The sequence below is a fragment of the Ambystoma mexicanum genome, chromosome 2p, assembly GCF_040938575.1.
Source record: "Ambystoma mexicanum isolate Mex_15411 chromosome 2p, UKY_AmexF1_1, whole genome shotgun sequence".
In the NCBI taxonomy this organism is placed as follows: domain Eukaryota; kingdom Metazoa; phylum Chordata; class Amphibia; order Caudata; family Ambystomatidae; genus Ambystoma; species Ambystoma mexicanum.
In genome coordinates, this window is record NC_090923.1 from 65,322,043 (window position 1) to 65,347,463 (window position 25,421).

Below are 25,421 nucleotides of genomic sequence, written 5' to 3' on the forward strand. Positions count from 1 at the left end.
CCGCCTTTTACTTAGGCAGTGACATTCTCAATCGCTTTGCCATTAGTTTGGACCTAATAAACTTCAAAGCTTGGTCCCGATTAGCGGATAATCCCATGGGCTTTGATGATCCAGAAAAAGCATTTAGGTCAGCTCAATTGCTACCTTATGCAGTTGAAATTCAGATCAAAGAGGAAGTCACCATCCCAGAAAGGACCCGACAATTCTCCCTGGAAGTGAAAGTTAAAAGAGGACAATATTTGCAAAACCCTGATGCTTACATACATCTAAACGCTTCTCTCCAACAGCAACGGTTAGGGGTAAACCCAACACCATTAGTCAACATAGAACATGACACCATTCCAATAGAGGTGGATAACAGCGACTTAAAGAGTATTACTCTAGCCGCAGGCACCATTATTGGAATGGCGGTTGATGACCGACATTTTTCCATCGATTTAGGTAATGAACTGTTAGGACCAATCCCCAAGGACTGTTTTGACAGTGACAGTGAGGACAATACAACACCAGACAGGATTTTTACCCGGCATGGGGGGAACTTCCTGGTGTACACTTCCTGCCCCTATGGTAAGGAAGATGTGACTTGTGACTTTAGGAGGGATGAGGTGATTTTCCAGGTCCATGAGGGCTGCCTTTCCCACCTGAAGCCTCCGGTCCAAATCAGCACTCTGACCAGGGACTTCTCCACCCAGCTGGAGGAGGCCGCTGAGATAGCCAAACCAGAAGTCTTTCCAGGCTTCAGGCAGATGGTGGAAGAGAGAGGCAACCTAGCTGATGCCTGTGTGACTCTGGAACAAAAGCAAAAGTTGAAACAAGTTTTCTTGGATTTCCAAGATCTCTTTGCGGTAGACTCATATGACTGTGGTCGCACTGACATCCACACAACAACAATCCCCACGGACCCTGGCATGACTCCTGTGTTTGTGAAGCAATATCGCTTGCCTCTCGCATCAATGGAGTCCCTTACTGAAATAATTAAGAACCTTGAGTCCCGGGGAATAATCCGTCCAGTCCACAGCACCTTCAATAATCCGGTGCTGGGAATATTGAAGCCAAACGGCCAGTGGAGACTCTGCGCCGACCTCAGGGAGCTCAACAAACGGGTCCATACTTCCCGATGGCCTCTGCCCTACATTGACCAAGGGCTGGCCCAGATCCAGGGGTCACAGGTATTCACTGCAATAGACCTGACCAATGGATACTGGACCGTGCCTGTCAGCAGGGAGGACCAATACAAACTGGCTTTTACCTTTGGGGGCCAGCAGTACACATGGACCCGGACTCCCTTCGGATACCTCAACTCCGGCAATGAATTCAACATTTTTCTACACAAGGCCATGCCCGACTTGGGTGCGAGGGGTAACCTGGCTTATGTAGATGATGTCCTCATCAAAAGCTCAACTGTGGAGGAACACATAGCAGAGATCCGTTATGTTCTGACACAGTTGAGGGCCGCCGGAGCAAAACTTTCCTTTCAGAAAGCACAGTGGTGTCGAACCCGTGTTAATTTCTTGGGGCATGAGATTACCCCTCAGGGTCTCTGTCCCCAGGAAAAGAAAGTGGAAGCCCTCCAAAAATTGAAAGACCCCACAACTCTGCGGGAACTAAGGAGCCTCCTTGGACTGACTAATTACAGCAGAAAGTTCATTGAGGGCTACGCAGAGATCACCAGACCCCTGATTCATCTCCTGAAGGGGGGGGTCAAGTGGGAATGGGGTCCAGAACAAGCCGAGGCAGTAAGACAACTCAAAAGAAGCCTCTCACAAGCGCCTTGCCTAGCTTACCCTGTCAGAAACAAGGAGTTCTTCCTGGAGACGGGGTTCTCTAATACGTGCTTGACGGCAGTATTATACCAAAAGCATGACAAGGTCAATAAAGTAATCTCCTATGCGAGCAAAACTTTATCCTCTGTGGAGGAAAAATTCAACGATTGTGAGAAGGCACTGCTGGCAACGGTGTGGGCATTGAAGAATTACCGCCCGTTTATCCAGGGGGAACACATCATAGTGGAGACTCCACACCAGCCTCTGCAATATCTCCAAAGTGACAGAATCCGGGCCGGAAATGTGAGTAATTCCCGAATTACTTCCTGGATTCTGTCAATGCAAGGCTTTCCTGTGGAGGTCAGATATGGCCAAAACAAGAAGAGTCCCCTCGCGCAAGGTCTGGCTGACTTGCATGATTGTGCCAGAGAAAACTGTCTCGAGGACGAAAGTCTAAAAATAAAGGACAACACGGAGGCATACCTTAATTCCCCACACAAAGTCTTTGAAGAGGACAAGTGTGAGGGAATGCCCACTGTCTATGTGGATGGATGCTCTTACCATGTTGACAACGACGGGGAGAAAGAACTGGTGGCTGGCGTAGGGAATGCATGGGTGAATGAGTCCCCAGAACCCTCCGCTGGATACAAAATTGGTCCCCGAAGTAGTCAGGTGGCAGAATTGATGGCTGTGCATCAGGCCATCCTCACTGCTGTCCAGCATCAACTCCACGAACTGGTCATAATCACAGATTCGGATTATGTACGGAACGGGTTCGTGGAGCACCTGGTTAATTGGAAAACAAGAGGCATGTTATGTGCTAACAACAAACCCTTGAAACATGGGAAGTTGATCCAAAACATTGATGATCTGGTCACCTCGAATGAGATGACCATCTATTGGAAAAAGATCAAGGGTCATTCCAAAGTAGAGGGACCAGACAAAACTGGAAATGACTTAGCTGATCAGCTGGCCAAAACCGGGGCCATCCAAGGGGATCTAATTGAGATTGAGTCCCTGTTGGGGGAAATCCAGGTCACTGCTATCACTGGGTCCCAGACAAATGCTCACAACGACCTTTCAATTGCACAATGGAGTAAGGAGACCCCTGATGCTGATTTGATTACCGCTCAGAAGGGGGATCCAATAATTGGTAAGTTTTACAAACACCTTGAGGACCCTGAGAACTTTCCCCTGACATATACCGATTACATTGGGAAAGAGGACCTAAGAGTGTTGATGAAATGTCCAAAAATGTTCCGGATCCAAGACGGTTTGCTGGTAAGGAAATCCAAAGCTGGCCACGATCAGTGGGTGGTTCCTACCTCATTCCGAAGCTTGATGTTAAGTCACGCCCATGATGCGGCCACCGCCGGTCATAGGGGGTTTCACACAACATTGGAAATCTTAAGAGAGGTTGCATACTGGCCACACATGGGGCAGGACCTCGACCAATACTTGAAGGGGTGTCTTGTGTGTGCACAATTTCAGCCATCATCCCTCACACACCGTGCGCCTCTCCAAAATCGGGGGATGACACTGCCATGGTCAGATTTGAAAATCGACTTTGTAGGCCCTGTGATTCGCTCGTCTAGGGGGAATAAGTACATGTTGACTGTGACATGCTTGTTTACCAAGTGGGTGGAATGTCTCCCAACCCCAAATTGCAAGGCAGAAACTGCAGCTGCCCTGATGATTAACCACATCTTTTCCCGTTTTGGTCTACCTCAAAGGATTGAGTCAGACAGAGGTAGCCACTTCACCAGTGAAGTAATGACAAAGATGTGGGAGATACTGGGGGTCAAAAGGAAGTTGCATATTGCTTACAGGCCAGCTTCTTCTGGGGCAGTAGAGAGATATAACCGGACAATTGTGAGCATCTTAAAAAAGTTTGTGGCAGATTCTGGGCCAAGTTGGGATATCCGATTACCCCTGGTCCTAATGGCCATCAGATCTACCCCTTCATCTGCAACCAAAATGTCACCATTTGAGTTGATGACTGGGCGCAAGATGGTGCTTCCTCAGCATTTGCTCTACAGGACCCAAGAGCAGACACTGGTAAATGCCTCCACAACTCATGAGTATGTGGAGAATTTAAGGAAACACCTTCAACATGCTTTTGCTTATGCTCAGCGGAATCTAGAAAGATTGTCTGATAGCATGAAGACCCACTATGACCTGAAGACTTCCAGGAAGGAATATCAGGTGGGGGACCGGGTCTATCTATACAACTTCCAAAGAAACCAGGCAAAACAGCGGAAATTCTTGCCTACATGGAAGGGACCCTTTGAGATCATCGACAAGATCTCCCCTGTGGCCTACAAAATCCACATCCCCAAAGGTCCTTTGGCAGCGGGGGAAGACAAGTGGGTCCACATAAACCAGTTGAAATGTTGCCATCCCAGGCACACTCTGCAACAACTGGAGGAATCCTCTGGAATCCTAGCGGGTACTGTCTCAGACTAATTCAGTTCCAACCATAAAACAACACATCTAGTCTGTAAAATATTGTGATTTGCATGAAACTGTCTCATAGTTATACTGTTTTTTTTTTCAAAATAAGAATGTAATGTTTTGTTATGATGAAATGCATATGCTGCCCCACTATCTCAACAGTGGTGGAAAAATGTCTATGAATAGGTATTGCCGCTCTTCCTTTGTCGTCCTAGGAGAAAGAAAACCTGGAGACGGGACAAGGAGGACGATCCGGAGACTGGGAGGATGACGCAAGGGGGCCCAGTGTACCGCCCAATATTCCCATCAGGACCGGCGAGGAGAACCGATCGATCCGACCGGATGGAGAAAAAGATGCTGAACTGTGCCATCTATTGGAAGAAGATGAGGAAACATCCCAGGTCTTGCGAGTCCCATCAGTGAAACAGAATGGCCATCGCAAGAGGGGGGCTTGTGGGATGTTTTTATCCACGCATCCAAGCCCTACCTCAAAACTGTGCAGTACTGACATGGAAAACATCATGATGGCCAGAGCTTCCCAGAAAATGCCCAGGGAAGTGCATGAAGAATAGGCTGCCGCTCATTTTTGCCGATGTTATGGGCACAGAAGGGCACTGCCTAAAAACCCCATTTGACTACCCACACAGTAGCCTGAAACCATTGGGAGTGGCAATGCTGATTGCCAAAAGCAAACCCATAACTGTTGGGAATTCCTTTTCTTAAATCCCAAAAAGGGGTGCAGTACCAGTACTCACCACTATCCAAAAGCTGGCGTTTTAAAACAACACCAGATTTTACTTTTTGTATAAAACTGAATAAATGAACCCAAAGCAGGCCAAAGAAAGACTTACTGAGAGGTGGATCCAATGTAAAGTTATATTCTGAAGTGACTTGAAGGTTTATAACAAGACTGGCTGAGCTGTGGATTTCAGCAGTTTAAGTAAATTTGGACTGAAAGACACTAAAAATCTAAATGTTTAAATTGACTGAGTGACCTACTTTTGAGTGTCACATAGGTTTCAATTGTTTAAATGTCATAGTTTTAAACTTAGAATCAGCATTCTAGCTGCATATGTAAAAATGTTTAGTTTTATTTGAATGCAGAAAACTGGGGAACAGAAATGACATGTAGCTAAAAACTGGCTTAAAGAGATTCCAATTTTGCCTGGCAACTACCCCCCATCAGGAGTGAAACTTGAGTCACAGCTGTGTTCCCAGGCCTATCTGCCTTTTGCTGGCCACACTAAGGATATGCCATCTCTCTGATAATTGAATTAAGGGGAGCCCCCACAGAATACAGGAGCTCTGAACAAAGCCCTGTCCTGACTCAGGCAAATGTTTTATTGGCGGGAGTCGTAAATGGAGCTTCCTCCTGGAAGGACAGGGGAGGGGCACTGCCTGTGAGAGCAAGCTGGCTTGGCAGAACTGGAAAAACCAGAAATTCAACCTTGTGCTGGGGGGAAACCACACCCCTTTGGGGCCAGAACATAACTCTAAAAAGATGAATAACTCATAGTACGGACTAGTGAAAATTATTTAAATGACACTATAATTCTTGTGATTTTTCTGCCCACATTTTAAGACGTGTTAGGACCCGGTGGTATGTTCAGGGGGGTTTTAGCGGAAAAGAGGATATTACTCAAAATGTGTGCATGTGAAAAATCTGACACTTCATCAACTAATGTCCATACTCCTTGCGCACATGTGTGTACATTTGGGGTAATGTCCGGTATTGCAAACCAGTTAAAAAGTGCAAAATATTGCCATTTCTGAATGCAAGCTCTCAGGAAGAGCAGATTTGGACAGGGTATACCTCCTGTGATATGTGATGGGTGCGTGTAATTTTAAAACAATATGTACCTCTGCAAATATGTATTTGGTTCAAATCTAGATTTGTGTGCAAGTTGACAGGAGGAGTGGACTTTCTGCAGGCTGTAAAATGACATCACTCTGACACAACTTAGCTCCCCCAATCAGGGGAGAAATGAAAGCTTGGCCAATGATAAGTGGAGAGGGGTAGAGCCTAGTGATGCTGCACACACACCCATTTTCAAAACACATAAAAGCAGACAGACAGGACAGATAGGGACCTTCAAATCCATTTGCAGCTGGAAGCTCTGCCGGAAAATCCATACTTTACCTCCATCAATCTCTAGAGAAAGCTGTGCAGAAAGATCCAGACTTCAAATCCATCAATCTCCAGAATCCAGAGAGAGAGAGAGAGCTGACCCAGATCACTGTGAAGTGCCGAGACCGAGACCGGAGTCCAGTCCAAAACCTGACCAGATCCGTGGCGAGGCCCATTTAATTCAAGAATATAGTGTGAGTACCTAGCAAACTGTGCAGAACCAATCTCTTAGTTAAAATAATATAATTCAATCTATTTAATCTAAGTAGAACTGTCTCCTAACTGTCACCTGTCATTTGTAAAGCTGTCACTTGTCATTTTCTAGTTGCAAGCTGCACTTGTCTTTTTGAACTTTAAAATTTCAAATCTGAAAAACGACCTTTATTTAATCGCTCATATCTCCGTGACCGTTTGTGCTAGAGACTTGCAGTAACTTTCCTCAGAAAGCTTAGAATCAGAATCGTGGCTTTCCTACGAACCTAGAACCGCATTCCTACCCCCTATAGTTTTGCCGTAATCGCGAAAGACGCACTCGCGAATTTTGCCGCGATTTGCAAATTTCTCAACGTGTGAAAACAGCAGTTTTCTTGCTTTCATTTGCCAAAAATTCGTTTAACCTACCAATTACTCCTAGATCCTTGCTAAAGTGAGCCTGGACTAATATTAACTTGATTTCATTCACCCTGAACCTCCTAGAGGGAATTAAAAGCATTTTAGTATATTTTTCACTTCATTGCCAGCACATATAAAAGCATTTTGGGCTTGTGTTTAAAACTCCGATCTGTAACCTAAGCTTGCTGGGGTGAACTGAATTACATTTGATTGCATTTCTGAGAACTGTGTGCTTTCCTTCCATTTCCCTGCATTGCATAAAGGGGGAAGGGGATTGCCAGAGAAAAGTGATTACATTGTTTTGTTGAAATCATATTGAGTATTTTCTGTATTACATTTTCATTCAACATTACATCCATCTGAACTTATATAAAGCATTCTCTACCACCTTCTTCTTCCGTTCCTATTCACAAGTGTGCTAGTGCCAGACTATCCATTATTGATTACTGATCAGATTAAGTGTGATATTCAATTATTAATTTATTCTAAAGTGTGATATATATATCTATTGTTTAAATCATCAAATAAACCTTTAACTTGCAAAACAGAACTACTTCTTGGCTCAGTGGGGTCAGGGGGATTCCAAGGGAGGGGTGTTATATAGGGGTAGTCATCCAGAACGCATGAACTGGACATAAAGATATATCAATAAGGGTTTCCATTCAGTATCCCAGACTAGGCATTGACTTAGCTGTAGTGTTGAATTGAATCCTCTTACAGGACGCCGTAATTATCCGGCTTCCACGGCTTCCACGAGGCGTAATACTTATGGATCTCGTACTTGCCAACGAACGGTGGTTACGGCCCCTTTAAGACCTCGTCTGCCGGGAGCTTGGAGGTTGGCATGGAGACGATGGCGTCCTCTCACGGCATTCAGTTTTCACCGTGCACGCTGAAGAACGTATTGTGCTCATGTGATTCCTATTTAAGCCACGCCTGTACGTTATGCTGGCGCTTCTGAATCCTGTATTCTAGCGGCTTGCATTTCCTCGTATCCAGGTTCTTTCCTTGTCTTCTCTGCCTCGTTTTCCCCGTGTTCCTAGACCTCGGACTGCCACCGGACCTGCCTTGCTTACTCCCTTGTACTTTTACTGCCAGCCTTGCTCTTTGACCTCGGACCGCCACCGGACCTGCCTTGCTTACTCCTTTGTACTTTTGCTGCCAGCCCTGCTCTTCGACCTCGGACCGCCACCGGACCTGCCTTGCTCACTCCTTGTACTTTTTGCTGCCAGTTCTGCTCTTCAATCTCGGACTCCCACCGGACCTGCCTTGCTTTGCCAGCCTGTTTTTGTACTGTTTCCCGCATGCGGTTCCTACTCCTGCATTGGAACTTTGCACCACTGGTACACGGACTAGAGACTGCCTTAGTGTACCTTTAGGCGTCCTCGTGCCATCGGGTTAGGTGTTGCTCTTTGGACATCTGCTTGGATCCATCTCCTGTTTCCTGTTTTGCCTTCACTTCTGGTTGATTCCTTGACATTTCGTATTTTGGTTTGCAACGAACACTTCCACATTACTTCTTCTCCTTCCTGGGAATTTTCTGACACTCTGAAGAACTGCACAGGTTAGTGTTTGGTTTCTCGCTTGATGTTTGAATTTCTGCATAGAAATGCACCATTGTGATTGTTGCTCTTCTTGCAGTTGTCTGGGGGTCTTGCCTGTACACCTTGAGAAAACGTCTCTTCCCAGTATCCTGTCCCATGCGGTTCTGGGTTCATCGTTGGCATTCCATCTTTCCGCCAATCAATTGTTCTAGTTGTTCATTGTATCAACTAGTTCGGTAGATTAGCGAGAAGAATTCCTTGGCTACACTACGAGGGCAAGAGCGCTACTGACATATTCAGAAGCCTTCTATATAAATGGATGCCAATGAGTCTTTGACAGCCATCATGCAACTGGTGGCGGATTTACGCAATGAAATGGCTAATGCTCATGCTGCCACCGAAAGACGTATTGATGAGCTGCAGGCTCGTTTTCAGCCCACTGGTGCGGGGGCACCTTCGCCCGCTGTGGCATCGGGTTCTGGGCTACCTCCTGCCCATTCTGACACTGGGCCAGTGTACATGACTGCTCAGTTTCCCCTGGCTCCGCCAGAGGGGTTTTTAGGTGACCCTAAGGCTTACCGAACCTTCCTTAACCAGTGCAGGTTACACTTTCTATGTAGGCCAGCCTCGTTTCCGGATTCAACCACAAAAGCAGCCTTCTTGTTGTCACACTTGGGTGGTACGGCGGCGGCATGGGCCAATCCACTACTGGAAGAGGGTAGGCATCTCTTGTACAATTGTGACGCTTTGATTGAGGCTATGAGTCGGGTTTTTGATACGCGGTATGCCACGCAAGCCACCGACTTACAATTAGTGGGTTTACAGCAGGGGACTTCATCCCTTTTGGCATACTTAGCGAAGTTCAATCAATTGGTTGCTGAAACTAATTGGCCAGAGGAAAAGAAGGCATCCCTATTTTATAAAGGGTTGTCTGATTCCCTTAAAGATACACTATCCATAGTACCTGTAATCCCTACCGCTTTCCCTGAGTTGATTGATTTAGTATTGCAGATTGACTCTAGACAAGCAGAGAGAAGGGGGGAACGGAGGCCTCTTCCTCCTCTTACGACCACCACTTCCACACCTGCCACCGGGTCATCAGAACCAATGCAAATTGGAGCATTGCGGGGACCTTTGTCAGCAGAAACAAGGGAACACAGAAAAAAGAATGGTCTTTGTTTCTATTGTGGATCATCGGATCATTTACTACGATCATGCACTAAGAAACCCGTTAGAAAACAGGGAAACATGAAAGCCCAGCCATAGAGGGGGTTCAGTTGCCGGGTGGTTCTTGCAGTGACCCCCCTCATGTCTACACCATACTGTCTATCCATTACTCTTGCTTCCACCTCCCTCAGTAGGCGGGTTATTTTGGACTCAGGTGCCACGGGTAACTATATTGACGGTGCTTACTCTCGAGAGCTGGGTATACAGATTGTTTCCAAAGACTGCCCCGAAGTCGTGAATGCGGTCGATGGCTCATCCCTGGTTTCTGGTCCTGTGACTGAGCGTACTGCTACTTTGGTCATGAGGACGGAATGTGGGCACACTGAAGAAATCTCTTTTGATCTGATTGCCGCCCCACAGCTTAAAGTTATCCTGGGGCTTCCTTGGTTGAAACTACACAACCCAGTGGTGGACTGGCATTCGGGGGAAGTGAGTTTCCTTTCAGAACATTGTGACCAGTTCTGTTTGACATCAGTTCAGAAAACCTCTAGTCCAAGCCATGCACTCATGAATTCTGCCTCCACGATAGGGACTGTTATTAACACTCAATTACCCCCAGAGTATCAAGAATATCTGGATGTCTTTGATGCAGGTGGGGCAGAAATCCTTCCTCCCCACAGGCCTTTTGATTGTCCTATAGAATTGGTTCCAGGGGCCAAGATACCATCTGGTCGGATTTATTCGTTAACACCCAAGGAGGATGTCATCCTTAAAGAATATATCGACAAGTCCTTAAAGTCAGGCTTCATTCGGCCTTCGCGTTCTCCGACAGCTTCCCCTCTGTTTTTTGTTCCGAAGAAGGAGGGAGACCTTCGCCCTTGCATTGATTATCGGGCCTTGAATGCTGTTACGGTCAGGAACCAATACCCGATTCCCCTGATATCGGTCTTGCTCGATCAGCTTGGCTCGGCCAAAATCTTTTCGAAGCTAGACTTACGTGGGGCGTACAACCTAGTATGCATACGTGAAGGGGACGAATGGAAGACCGCCTTTAAAACTAAATACGGTCTATACGAATACACTGTAATGCCCTTTGGTCTAAGTAACGCCCCGGCTATTTTCCAGTTCTTCATCAATGAAGTCTTTCATGACATGTTGGATCAATATTTGATTGTTTATCTGGATGACATCCTGATCTACTCCCCCAACTATGAAACCCATGTTGTTCATGTCAGTAGAGTCTTACAACGTCTGCGGGACAATCATCTGTATGCTAAACTGGAAAAGTGCCTCTTCCACGTACAAGAGGTTGAATTCCTTGGCTATAACATCACCAACAAAGGGGTTCAGATGAGCAGGTCTAAGGTCTCTGCCATTCTGGATTGGCCGGTTCCCAACAATCTGAAGGCGTTACAATCCTTTTTAGGATTTGCGAACTTTTACAGACGTTTCGTTCAAAACTTTTCAGCCATTGTTTGTCCCCTTACGGCCCTGACTAGTTCTAAGATATCTTTTCATTGGAATGGGGAAGCTCAACAGGCTTTTGATTGTCTGAAGTCTGCCTTCACCTCAGCGCCTGTGCGCCAGCATCCGGACCCAACCGTTCATAGTCGAGGCTGATGCTTCGGATGTCGCTTTGGGTGCTATCCTGTCTCAGCATTGCCCAGATGATGCAGGTTTACATCCAGTAGCCTTTCATTCGAGGAAGTTAACCCCTTATGAAAGGAATTATACTATCACGGAGCGCAAATTGTTGGCTATCCGGGACACCTTCTTGGTTTGGAGACATCATTTGTTGGGTTTTCGAGTGCCTGTCCAGGTGTTCACGGATCATAGGAATCTCTTGGCTCTTCAGTCACTGAAGTGCACTACTGCACGGCATGCTTGTTGGCATGAGTTCTTTTCAATGTTTGATTTCACTATTTCCTATCGCCCTGGTTCTCACAATTCTAAAGCGGATGCTCTCTCTCTTCTACATGGACCCGCCAAATCTCTCACGCCACTGGTGCACCTTTGTTACACACTCAGGTGGTGTGTGGTTGCTCCTTACGTCCGTCACTTAAGTCCTTTATACAGGAATGGCTTCGTAACGATCTGCCAGAAGTAGCCAAATACAGACTGGAGATCGTGAATTCATTACCCTATAACCAGGGTAAAATATTCCTGCCTACTCAGGGACGCGACGTACTGCTATACAATGGTGTCACGATTCGTCTCTGGCTGCTCATCCAGGTATTAGGAAGACTGTTGATCTACTAAAAAGATGGTGTTGGTGGCCGTCTTTATTGCAGGATGTCACTGATTACATAAATACATGTTCGGTTTGTGCTCAGTGTAAGACATTACATGGCAAACCCGTGGGTTTGCTACAACCTATGCCTCTTCCAGATCGCCCTTGGTCCTTCATTTCCATGGATTTCGTTGTGGAACTACCTGTGGTGGAAGGTTTTGACACTATTTGGGTGGTCATCGACTATTTTACTAAAATGGCACTGTTTGTACCTTGTCAGGGGATCCCTACTGCTCCTAAACTGGCGGATCTCTTTCTGCAGAACGTTTTTAGGTTGTTTGGTCTTCCTTCTCTGATCATCTCCGACCGTGGTCCTCAGTTTACTTCACGCTTTTGGAGAGCCTTGTCATCTGCATTAGGTATTGAAGCTCGGTTTTCGAGTGCCTACCATCCTCAGACGGATGGGCAGACCAAACGCCTGAATGCCACTATGGAACAGTATATAAGATGTCTTACCTTTCAGCGCCAGGACGATTGGCTTTCTGTACTGTCAATGGCCGAATTTGCTTATAACAATTCGCTTCACACTGCTACACAGGTTTCTCCTTTCTTTGCCCTTTATGGACAACATCCGAGTTCCTTGCCTATTGCCCCTTAATTGCCGACTCATAACCCTGCTGCTCTTGCCTGTGTTAGGGACATCTCCAGCACCCATGTCCAGGTCAAATGACAGTTGGCGGAGGCTCAAAACAGGACAAAGTTTTATGCAGACCGGCATCGTACCCCCGCTCCGGTATATCACCCGGGCATGAACGTGTGGTTATCAACACGCAATTTACGCCTGCCTGGTCAGAGGAAGTTACTCCCACGTTCCGTCGGCCCATATGCTATATCGCATGTCATTAATCGGCAGTGGTGCGTTTGGTTCTCCCGCGTTCATGGAAACTTCACCCCGTATTCCATGTGTCTTTGATTAAACCGTGCCCTCACGATACTCGACTCCCCTCTCATCCTCCGCCTGTTAGGGTTCGGGGTGCTGTGGAGTACGAGGTTTCAGCGATCTTGGACACCAAGGTTCGGAACGGTAAAAGACACTACTATGTTGACTGGAAGGGGTATGGTCCGGAGGATCGCACCTGGGAACCAACTGAGAACCTACATGGCCCGGTTTTGTTGTCCCGTTTTTGGAAATCTTGGAAGCTGGGGGCCTCTTTGGGGAAGGAAACTGTCAAGTATTGGCAGAACTCATCGGTGTTAGGACGACGTAATTATCTGGCTTCCACGGCTTCCACGAGGCGTAATACTTATGGATCTCGTACTTGCCAACGAACGGTGGTTACGGCCCCTTTAAGACCTCGTCTGCCGGGAGCTTGGAGGTTGGCATGGAGACGATGGCGTCCTCTCACGGCATTCAGTTTTCACCGTGCACGCTGAAGGACCTATTGTGCTCATGTGATTCCTATTTAAGCCACGCCTGTACGTTATGCCGGCGCTTCTGAATCCTGTATTCTAGCGGCTTGCATTTCCTCGTATCCAGGTTCTTTCCTTGTCTTCTCTGCCTTGTTTTCCCCGTGTTCCTAGACCTCGGACTGCCACCAGACCTGCCTTGCTTACTCCCTTGTACTTTTACTGCCAGCCTTGCTCTTTGACCTCGGACCGCCACTGGACCTGCCTTGCTTACTCCTTTGTACTTTTGCTGCCAGCCCTGCTCTTCGACCTCGGACCGCCACCGGACCTGCCTTGCTTACTCCTTGTACTTTTTGCTGCCAGTCCTGCTCTTCAACCTCGGACTGCCACCGGACCTGCCTTGCTTTGCCAGCCTGTTTTTATACTGTTTCCCGCTTGCGGTTCCTACTCCTGCATTGGAACTTTGCACCACTGGTACACGGACTAGAGACTGCCTTAGTGTACCTTTAGGCGTCCTCGTGCCGTCGGGTTAGGTGTTGCTCTTTGGACATCTGCTTGGATCCACCTCCTGTTTCCTGTTTTGCTTTCACTTCTGGTTGATTCCTTGACATTTCGTATTTTGGTTTGCCGCGAACACTTCCACATTACTTCTTCTCCTTCCTGGGGATTTTCTGACACTCTGAAGAACTGCACAGGTTAGTGTTTGGTTTCTCTCTTGATGTTTGAATTTCTGCATAGAATTGCACCATTGTGATTGTTGCTCTTCTTGCAGTTGTCTGGGGGTCTTGCCTGTACACCTTGAGAAGACGTCTCGTCCCAGTATCCTGTCCCATGCGGTTCTGGGTTCATCGTTGGCATTCCATCTTTCTGCCAATCAATTGTTCTAGTTGTTCATTGTATCAACTAGTTCGGTAGATTGGCGAGAAGAATTCCTCGGCTACACTACGAGGGCAAGAGCGCTACTGACATTGTTGAGTTATTATTAGCATCTGTTTAATCACGAAATTGGCTAAAATTGATTGTGTACAGCGTAAAATATTGTTCATTTTTGAACATACTATGTAACAAAAACTGGAATTGAATATTTGATGTAATATAATTCAGAAGTGAGTCACCTTATGAGATCAGTAATAAAACATTACTATTTATTTAGAAGAAATTTGCATTTTTTTTCCCATTGGGAAAAAGGTGTTAAGAATTTTGTAGTTGTATAACACAAACTGAGTGTGCCAGGGACGGGAGAGTTCCACAGGTTTGTGGACATCTGTTGTTTTTTTCATTTTGTACACCACCTAGGTATCAGGGTTGGTTAATCTCCCTTGCACCCCACTAACTAGTGTTAAAATATAAATAACCTTTATGAAAATTGGGAGTGCTCCTAGCCTTCAGTAGAATATTGAAGAGCAACTACTACTTAGGAGTCAAACGACAACATTTAAGAACCAATAGATTTTTAAAAAAGAATTCTCATGTGTAGTGGAGGAGTGGGATGTAAATGTGTGGTGAGAGGGCATGTGTCTCTCTATGCATGAGCATGTGTGTGTTTATTTGCATGCTCAAACTTGTGTGTATATGTGTGAGTGCATGTGTGTTTGATTGCAGTTCAAGCAAGATTAGCGGTCCTGTGTCGGTGGCGTGGTATCTGTGATTCACATGTGATGTGATTAACAGTGGAGCCTCAGAGAGGACACTGGTGGTAAGATGTGCCATTGCAATATTACTTGTGCTATGGGTAAAGCCATGGGAGTGTTCTTACATGGGATACTGGCCATAATGGAACAGCCAGCATGGACAGGTAAACAGTGGCATAGCAATATTACTGACATTATGGATAACGTCAATTTAAATGTTCTCATGTTGGATATTAGCCGTACTGACACATCCAGCATGGACACGTACACAGTGGCATGGCAATATTACTGACATTATGGATAAAGTTGATGTGAGCGTTCTTACATGGGATACTGCCTATAATGGAACAGCCAGCATGGACAGGTAAACAGTGGCATGACAATATTACTGACATTATGGATAAAGTCAATTTGAGTGTTCTCATGTTGGATATTGGCCATAGTGACACATCCAGCATGGACACGTATACAGTGGCATGGCAATATTACTGACATTATGTATACAGTGAATGTGAGTGTTCTTATGTTGGATATTGGCCATAGAGACACAGCCAGCATCGATATGCTTTCATACTGTGGCGTCGCAATATTACTGACATTATGGGCCTCATTACACGGAAGGCGGTGGTCCAGGGTGCTATTAGCACCCTGGACCATGCCGGTAAATTACTGGCACCGCCTTGGCGGAAAGGGGATTTACCGCCCCATTCCAAGGTTGGTGGGGAGGTAAATCCCCCTTCCGCCATTGCCCTTCCCCATTCCCATTTCTGCCCCATAGGGCTCTATGGGAATGGGGAAGGCGCTAATTACGGCACCGCAATTTTACGGTGCCGTAATTAGCTCCGAGGTCCCTTAGCAGGTTGGTTTTTAACGCCTGCAAAAAGCAGGCGTTAAAACACCAACCCGCTAAGGGACCTCGTAGTAAGGCGGTAATGGTTAACGGCCACCGTTACCATTAACGGTGGCCGTTAACCATTACCGCCTTCCGTGTAATGAGGCCCTATGAATTATGGGTAAAGCCAGAGTGTTTTTATGTTGGAATACAGGCATATGATGGCACATTCAGCATGGTGATGTTTTTATAGAGTGGAGTATCAGTATTACTGGTAGGGTCTATGTGATTTGGTCGAGTTTATTTTGCCAAATTCGATTTTATCTAATTTTCTTTTTCTTTCTTAAAATTTGGCCACAAATATATGCGGGGGGAGTATCCCCGCAGCACACACACCTCTACTCCCCCCGACCTCCTGCTTTCTTTATTATCATGATTACCCCCACCCTCATATATTTTTGGCTAAATTTGTATGAAGAAATTGCACGAATTTTAATTCGTCCAATTTTGCCGTGATGTATTCTCCCTACTCCTTACCGCTATTATTGGCAAAATCAATGTAACTAGTGTTACATTGCTACTGGCCTATAGTGGCACAGCCAGCATGTACATGTTTTCATTTAGTGGCATGGCAGTATTACAGGGATTATAGATTATAGGCAAAACTAGTATGATTATACGTATGTGAGATAATAACATGTTGTGGAACAGCCAGCACCAAATTGCTTGTGTGCAGTGTTAGAGCAATATTACTGCCATTATGGCAAAGACAGTTCTTATGTGCGGATACTGGCATATACTGACACTTTCAGTAGAAACATGTATTGCTACACTGACAGATTACTTGAATGTATTCTGGGCACGGCTAGCAAGAAAATGTGGCTTATACAGTCAGAATACTGGAATATATTGTCAGCAAAGGCATCATCAATATGCATTGGAAAGTGCTCTTGTGAACTGTGATAATGCAGCATCTGTTGAATATTTTCCTTGTGTTATTCTACAAAACCAATTGTACATTGTACACCGTTTTTACCAATTTATTAACAAGAGTGTATTGTAAAAAGCCCTGTTTAAATCTGTTTTTTTAACACATTTCTAATCTTGAGAAGCACTTACTGGCACCCTTTGCTTGGTTGGGCTTGCCTCGATATGCTCAGGCACTCACACACTTTAAGGGGACATATGTTCACCCTTCCAATGAATATATTTACCATTCACCACTGATTGTAGAGGTTGTGTGTATTGAAGTTGAGGACTTTGTTGAGGGGAGAGAAAGAGGAGTAGGCTAGTGTGGGGTGCATTTAAAGTCCCCAAACAGGAGTCCCTTTCACATTAATAGCAGCCATTTAAACACTGCAACCTAAAACGGCCTGGCTTTTGCTTTCTTTGTCACATGAATGGCAGGAATTCAAACACTGCAACAAAAAACAACCTGGCTTTTTCTTCTGTTGTTCATGAAAAATTAAAGGACCATGAGGAAATGGGGCTGCCTATCATTATCAATGGACAAGCAGCAGTTTAACTCACAAAAGAAGGAGGAATCAAAGAATCCTGTAACAATGAAAACTGGATTTTTAAATATCGCAAGCAAAAACGGCCTGCACGTGTGTTTGCAAATAAAAACGGCTTTAAAAAGCCACCATAGAAACAGATATCACTGCTCACAGAAAAATATCAGGAAAGCAGAACAGGATGTGTGAGTTGACCAAAGCAATGTATATATGTTCATCCACAATACCCCAGTGACTGTTGAAGAGACACTTACTTCAGGGAAAACCTGTTCTGGCTGGGTAAAAAAAACTTGACAATGAAAAGCCCCATTCCAGCTGGATGTCATACTTCCCATCTAATAACCCCACAACAAAATTTGATGCTGATGAAGATGTCAAAATTCCCTATTCTACAGACTTACTGGCAGGAAAGCAGGGACTTCTAAAGAAGGCCATCCATGGCTGAAGCATGACTAAAAGGTGTGAAGCCTTGTTTCCCCCACTTCAAGAGCCCACACTAACTTCAAAGAAGACTCATAAAAATCTCTGGTCACAGGCTGACCGAGGGTAAAATATGGCTGTGGGGGATAAAGCAGCCATCCTATTTGCTGACAGAAACCATCATCAATAAGGTAAAAAAAAAACTCTTCATTTTTAGGCATTTTGTGCAGCAATCAGACTGAGGATTAATTTTGTTTTTATGCCATTTTTCATGTATTTTCCAGGTGGTTTTGAGAGTATAAAATGCATCTACCTGTGACTCTGGGAACTGTAATGGCCAGTTAGACAAGGTTTCTGGCTGATCTGAACATGTGACAAATCTGAGAGTTGGTGAAAATATGGAAATTGAAATTAGGAATATGCTTGATAACTTGCATGATCATAACTGTTGTACATTTTATGAATACGACAAAAATGTGACACAGGGCCATGTTACATCTTATGGATCTGGCAGTCGGCTTATCTAATTCTCCATAATCAGCTAAAACAGAATATATCTTGTGTATGGCCGCTGCAAGTACAATTATGAAGTTATAATACCTAACTAGGTTTTGCCAAAAAGTTGAAAGGAGAACAAAGGATGATGATGAATGGGAAAAAGACAGATTTTGCTCCAAAACCCCTAAACCAATCCTGACTGGGGGCAAAGAGAGAGAGGGTAGCTGTCCAATCCTAGTGGCAGGGATTATGGCAGGGTACTTCCCCTAGATTGTAAAATAAGTGATGTCCTTTCTGCTATATAAGGGGGACTGTACTAGGACTGAGGACAAACACACAAAAACCGGGGAGACAGGAGAAGGAGGATGGAGAGAAGACTGCTGAAACTTACCAACTTTGAGAGTGGTGTGACCAGACCCCCTGCCATTTCTTTCCAGACTGTTCTGAGATGCATCTGGTTTTCCTGAAACTTAAACAAAGGCTTGCTATGTAAATAGCAATAACCCCAGCCGTAAATTGCATAAGCCCTTCATTTTTGTAGCACTGCATCCAATATTTCCCCATTGAAAACCCCAATTGCCAGTATTCAACCATTTCTCCATAGAAGAATATCTTGTTTGCCTGTGTATGTTAGCATATCCCGGATTGGTGGAGTGCCAAACCAACAATCTTTTTCCCAGTGTTTTTGTTAATTGTTATAGTCATTAAAGTTGCACAAAAGAATCAATCTTCTTGTGAGCTGAAAAACGAATTTTTTCCTGTGTTTAAATTATGCCCTGCTAGGCGAATTTTCATTTGCCAGTATCATTCCTCTTTGCATCTGTCAGCCTGAACCAAAACCGATTTTAGTTTTGTGAGCAAAACCCGTTTCCCAGAGCTGACCTGTCATTCGAATCCTCAGTGTAAACAAATTTCCATGTGCCACTGTATTTTCCCTTTGCATTTGCTTTCTCCCAACAACCGATTTTCCTACTCTATTTCTATTTTCCCTGCTGTGCTGATTAGTATTCTCTAAACCTTTGCCTGACTCCTAAGTGGAAGCAGTGAAAATGTTCTTCTATTCTGCCCCCTACCAGCTGTGAGAAATAATAAAAACCTAATTCTTCCATTTTACTCCAAAAACTGATTTTCCCTTTCTCTGCTGGCTTACCATATTGCAGTGGTAGGCTTCACCCCAAAACCAATTTCCCCCCTATATTCCTATTCCTTGCCACTGCCTTCCATTCAAAGGAATCAAATCCAATTGATCTTTGGGGGTGATTGTTGCAGGGGGGAGTCCTTAACTGTAGGTGCTATCCCTTTGTGTGGAATTGTTATTTTCCTGTTTTGTCATTAAAACAAAAGCAAGTGTAACAGTCTACTTCTACCTGGTCGCTCTAGATAGGATATTGAATTTGTGTTGCCACAATTTTGGTGGCTGTTGTATTTTGATGATCCTCATTTACATTGAATAATAAATTAATCAAATATCAAGTTAATGCACACTGGCCTGGTTCCTAGTCCATTGTGACACGGGGTGCTGGTGGAAGTTGGGTGCGAGATGGGTTGGAGGTCTACTCACAAGGAATCCATAGTATACTAAAAATGAAAAGCATTTTATTGTGTGCCACATTCATTGTAGGGGAAGGAGTTTCCTGGCTGGCGTGTGCCGCGTAATAACGGTGACACTAGAACAATAATCAAGTTTAATGAGCACAAGAGTACAGTTTGGTGTTATTTGGCACAGAGCGATGGGTGGGATAGGGTGAATTTTCCTGATATTGAGGGAGGAGGTTAATTCATGCAGTAGCTACATTGGACTGTTGGAGTCTATGGTCATTGTAAAAGAGCACCCCAAGTTTGCAAGTTTATGGTGAAAGAGAATGTCCAAGTGGAATTTCTTTTTTGGAGCAGTTTAGCATCAGGCACCGTAGAGCCACACAGTTACAGATGGCTGTGGGGTAGCTGGAGGCATGTTGAAAGTTGTCATGGGTGAAGGAGGGAAGGAGAACAGGATGTGGGTGTCCCTATGAAAGGGGTGACAGTGAAAGCCGAAGGATGAGATTAATTTAGCCAGAGAGTTAGAGCAGAGCATGTAGAGGTATGGTCTAAGAACAGATTTCTGGGGGACACTCATTAGAAGGGGCGTGGGAGAGGAAGTGTTTGATTCACTTGCAGACGGAACAGTAAATAAGAAAGTAGTACTCCCAGTTGAGTGTAGTGCCCTTGAAGTCAAGGAGGGAGGAGAGTTTCAAGGAGCGGCAAATGGGATACAGTTTTGAAGGCCGCAGAGAGACCAGGTAGGAGTAGCGTAGAGGAAAGGCGAGAGTGATGAGCAGTGGTTAGGCAGCTGAAGCCATGGGTGAGAGCAGTTTTGAGAATGTGTTCACTATGGAATCTTGATTGTGATTTGAGGGGGGTAAAGAGTGAGTGAGTTTAGCTAATAATGCGGTTAGACGGACATCTGGAGCGGAGAGAGAAAGGTCTGCAGAAGGATGGATTCAGAGGGTAACAATGGGTTTCTTGATTATGGGAATGTCGGGCTATTTTATAGAAGACAGGATAAATACCTGTGAAGGGAGAGAGTTTGATGAGGTGGTAGAGGTGAGAAGGCTGGTTTCAGGTTGTTCATTGTTTATGCTGCCAAGAGGTCAATAGTGCGACAGGATTGGTTAGCTGTGCAGAGGATAGGATTCAGTTCAGCAGGAAAGGTAAGGAGGAGTGGGATAGTGAGGCATGTGGGTGATAGAAGGTGGGAGAGATAAGGGGGGTTTACAAGGGCTTACATCTCTGTGATATTTTGGAGACGTAGCAGGCAAACTAGAGATGGATTTTTAAGGGGCACAGAGAGCTTCCGAAGGTGTGAGGGGAGCAATTACATAAGTAAATTGTGATTTGGACCATCCCATATCCTCATCTAAAGCAGGTATATGACTCCTGGTTCTGTGCTTTCACTGGGAGTTTATGTTTTTTGCTGATTGCTTTACACCCTCAGTTATCACCAGAACTGACCATTGCATATCTTCAGGAGACTGGTTTCTCTCCATTGGGAACTGCTCTCAGTTGTTCCTGTTACAGCATGTGCGTGTTTGCTGATGCAGGCTCTATTTTCCTTTCCATTTTTGCCAATGCGTTGTAGCCCGTATCGGAAAAAAGACTGGTAAATTACCTTTTATTACTCTGAATTACAATTACTATGTTTTGTCTGCTGTCCCATTTTTGGTAACCATAAATGACATCCATGCTCTTAAACATCTGCAGACGTTTTGCACACTGTTCACATGCACTCCTAGATAGGGTTCTATCTTAATTGTCATGGGTTACTTCTTGTATGTATTCTTCTTTTAGATGTAAAAAGGGCAATCCAAACACGGGGAATCCCACTTGCCAGAACTTTCCAGTGACGTAGCATAAACATTCTGATCGGTTTGGGCAACGCAGTATAGGTAGGCCCACTCACCCAGCACCCACTCCTCTGCAAAGTCAATCCTTTCATACCTGCCCCGAGTTTCAGAACAGTGGTCCAAGCTCTGGCCATCTCTTCGTGGACAGTAACAACGCTCTACTTACAGGAGTCCACATTGCCACCTTGGCTCCTCTGATAGCCGTCCAGCACATTGCCTTCATCCTCAAGAAGCGGCACTGACTAAGTCTTCAAGCATGCACCATTCCCAAGATTGCATAAATACCTACAAGGCAGTCACAACCAAAACACTGCTCTACTTGGCAGGGAAATTCACCATCTCGAAACCCAGAGCACCAGCTGTAGCCACAAAATCGGCAGGCTGAAAATAAAGTAATTGGAAAGAAGCGAAATTAGGAAAGATCCTCCCATCATACACGTCAGTGTTATCACTGGCTCAATAATGTTAAGACCCTACTCGTCCAAGAACATCCTGCCAATCACTCATCACCCTACTCAAAATGTTCTCCACCTCTGTGGCTCCTCCTTCCCCTGCTCTCTCTATGCATCCAGCTCCTCTGCTACCCCTGTACCGCCCTTGTGTCTCTACTGCGTTGTCTTTGTACAGCACCCCGTTGTAACCCAGCTAGGTTTGCTCTTTACACATTCCACTCATACATACAACCGCCCGACCCTCCGAGCTAGGAAGAGGTTCTCAACTCCAAACAAATATCTCTGCTATTCTTCAGCACTCTTGGCCCTTTCAATATTTTTACCACACGCTCTTTCAAATAACTTCTCAGTCAATAAGGAAGTTTGGCATAAAAAATGCCTCCGATAATTATTGTTACAAAGGAAGATTTTATATTCTCTGAAGGGCACCTTTTGCCTCAATGCTTTCAATTGCAAGCTGTGATAACTTAGGACATTTGGCATCTGTGATTTTATGAACGGGTTCAATTTGTACTTGGTCTATTTCAGCAAAGATGGTAAGATCTAAACATTGATTTGACTAATTCAAGCAGCCATGATACTTTTGAGCTCCTCTCTGTTTGCACCTCCATAATACAATGTCATCTATATAGCATTTCCAGGGTGCAATGTTATGTTTTAAAGGGCTACATCACAGAGACAATAATACCAGTAACTAAGTGTGATCAATGACTCAGTTTCATGAGTGGCCCATCAGAAGTGTCATTGAAGTATCAGCCAGATAACACCCCTGCCTCCTTGTTCCTAAAAAATGCAATGCAAAGTTTATGATCATTTAAAAAACATAAATGCTTCATACTAAGTAAACCTTTAGAGCAGAACCTGGAGAAAAGGTTACAAATAGACAAGAGCATTGTCCTTATCGGTTTATAGTTAATGTTTCGAATATAAAAGGGTCGATTACAATACGTTCGAATCAAAAGGATTGAGAGAAAAAATGACCGAATGCACTTTTTTTTTTTTTGGGGGGTGTCCCCTCAAACCCCTGTTTTTTGGGGAAAAACCACTAATTTTTCCTATACCAAACACAACAAAAAAAGACATTTAAAAAAAGCATTTGGTAATTATTTTTTCGATCCTTTTGTTTCAAACGTATTGTATTCAACCCTTTTGTATTCGAAATAATGACTGTACACCGTCATTATCTAGTCCAAGATTTGGACGTGTGTAGCAAAGTGCATTTTGATCAGAAAGGCAACAGAGGGCATACTGGAAATGCAGGCAGGGGGATCGGCAGTGGAACAATTGATGGAGATGCAATAAAAATAACATTTGAGGGTTAGTAGTAAAGAAAAAAAAGCAAAGAGAGGAAGAACTCACATATGGAACAGGAACAGCTGAGTAAAATGAGGCAGTCATTGAAATTACAATATTTCAAAAATATTGAAGGCACAGCCATGGGGGCCACAATTGATCCTGTGTGTCAAATCCCTCTGTGCAATGGTTCAAGAGGACATATATTTATTCCAACAGCAGCCATTCTAAAGGCAATACTGTGACATGAAAGGGCAGAGAGAGCCAGACACCCTGAGAAAACAGGAGATGGAAAGGAAGAGTAAGAAATGACAATAAGTTTGAGAGGGGCAGAAGGGCAGGAAGTATGCATACAAAGTAGTCACCACTGAGGGATGAAAGGTGTGAAATCCCAAACAGAAGAACCATTATCTCTGGGCATAGTATTACAAACTGATGGTCTTTCCCCTTGGGCGGGATTCATTATCAGAATGTTTTTCCTGAGAAATACAAGATACCCAACAGATATTATTCATTTGATGCCTATTCATTGGGCCTCATTAAGAGTCGTCCGGTCTGCAAATGAGGTGGCTGGTAGCAACATACCGGCATGCATTCCGGACCAGCAGACTACATCTCTGCTTTCCTGGGCCTGTGCGCCGGGCAGGCTGGTGCAACGGCCCCAGAAAGTAGAGTTGTCACAGAAGCACCAGCAGTCCTATGGGACTCCACAGGAATGGGGACTAACATTTTCTGCCTCCTGATATCCCGGGCTGGCGGGACTCTTAATGTCCAGGTGGCACTGGGATCTCATACAGCAAAAAGAGTGTTAGAGTCCAGCGACAAACCGCCAGAAGCACGACCCAGTTACCATCAGACTTGGAATGGGGCCCATTGCCTTGACAGGGTACATCATTTCCTTTTGGTTACATAAGTGCAGAGGGAAAAGGGTCCTGTACTGTAGTAGAAAAAGAAATATTGCATTTTTCCATTAACTTCACTTCCTAGGCATCTGTCAAAGCAATGCCTTTTGGCCAATATACTGAAATGTGCTATAACATGCACTGTGGGAACTATTTTTAAAAACATTTCTTGAGAACGTAAATCCCACAGCTGCTATTTTAAAGATTGTTTTTCTTGGTGCATATGTTTGTTCAGTGACTAAGTGCATTGTCACAACTTCCTGAAATTAGGTGCATTGACACATGTGGGTGATGAGAGAGCATTTGCATAAAATAGCTCTCTCATTGTTGACCCATAATCAGGCCCTGCCATCACAACAAGAGCGGCTTAGAGATGGACGCGAAGTTAAGAGAGGGTTCTGAGGATTGAGTGGATGTCATCTTTCTGATCTGTCGCTGATAATTGGCCATTGTAGTCTGCTCTGATCTGGAAAGGAGGAGGTTGGTGCAGGTTCAACTCAAGCTGAGTGTGGAATCCCAGTCCATGGCTCAGTGGACTAACACATCACTAACATGTCACTAGAGGCATCTGTATTGGGAGTAATGGTCACAGGTTTGAAATTAATTCCTTCTTCTGAGGCAATGCAATGTAACATGGTCTAATATAGCACACTTCTGCCAATAATGTTGGCCTTGCTGCGCATGGATCATTAAGAAAGAAGGGCAGAGTGTGTTGGTCGGATAGCGGGAAACAGATGCAAAAGCCTTTTCAGCCTGATTCATGGATTATTTGCGCTGAAAAAAATGGCATTGGTGCCCCATTCTGCCCGCAAATCCCTGTTTAACAAATGGGGATTTGCGGGCAGAATGGCGCACAAATCCCATTTTTTTCAGCGCAAATAATCCATGAATCAGGCTGTTGGTGTTTATGGATGCAGGTCGTAAGTACCCGTTACCTATGTGCCGATATGAAAATCTCTATGTTGTTTGCGGTTGGTTACAACCACGCAGGTTAGCCATATGGGCAGCCCTCGGAATGTGGAGTACAGGTATGAGTGTGGACGGAGCATGGATGCAATATTTTAGTAGTGAGGAGTTAGTTGAGGGATGAGGGGGGTTGATGTGGGCTTTAGGGTGTTGTCATGTCCTCGCTCTTGGTGGTAAATTTCACTGAGATTAAATATGCAGACCAGTGCCACACAGATGGACGTG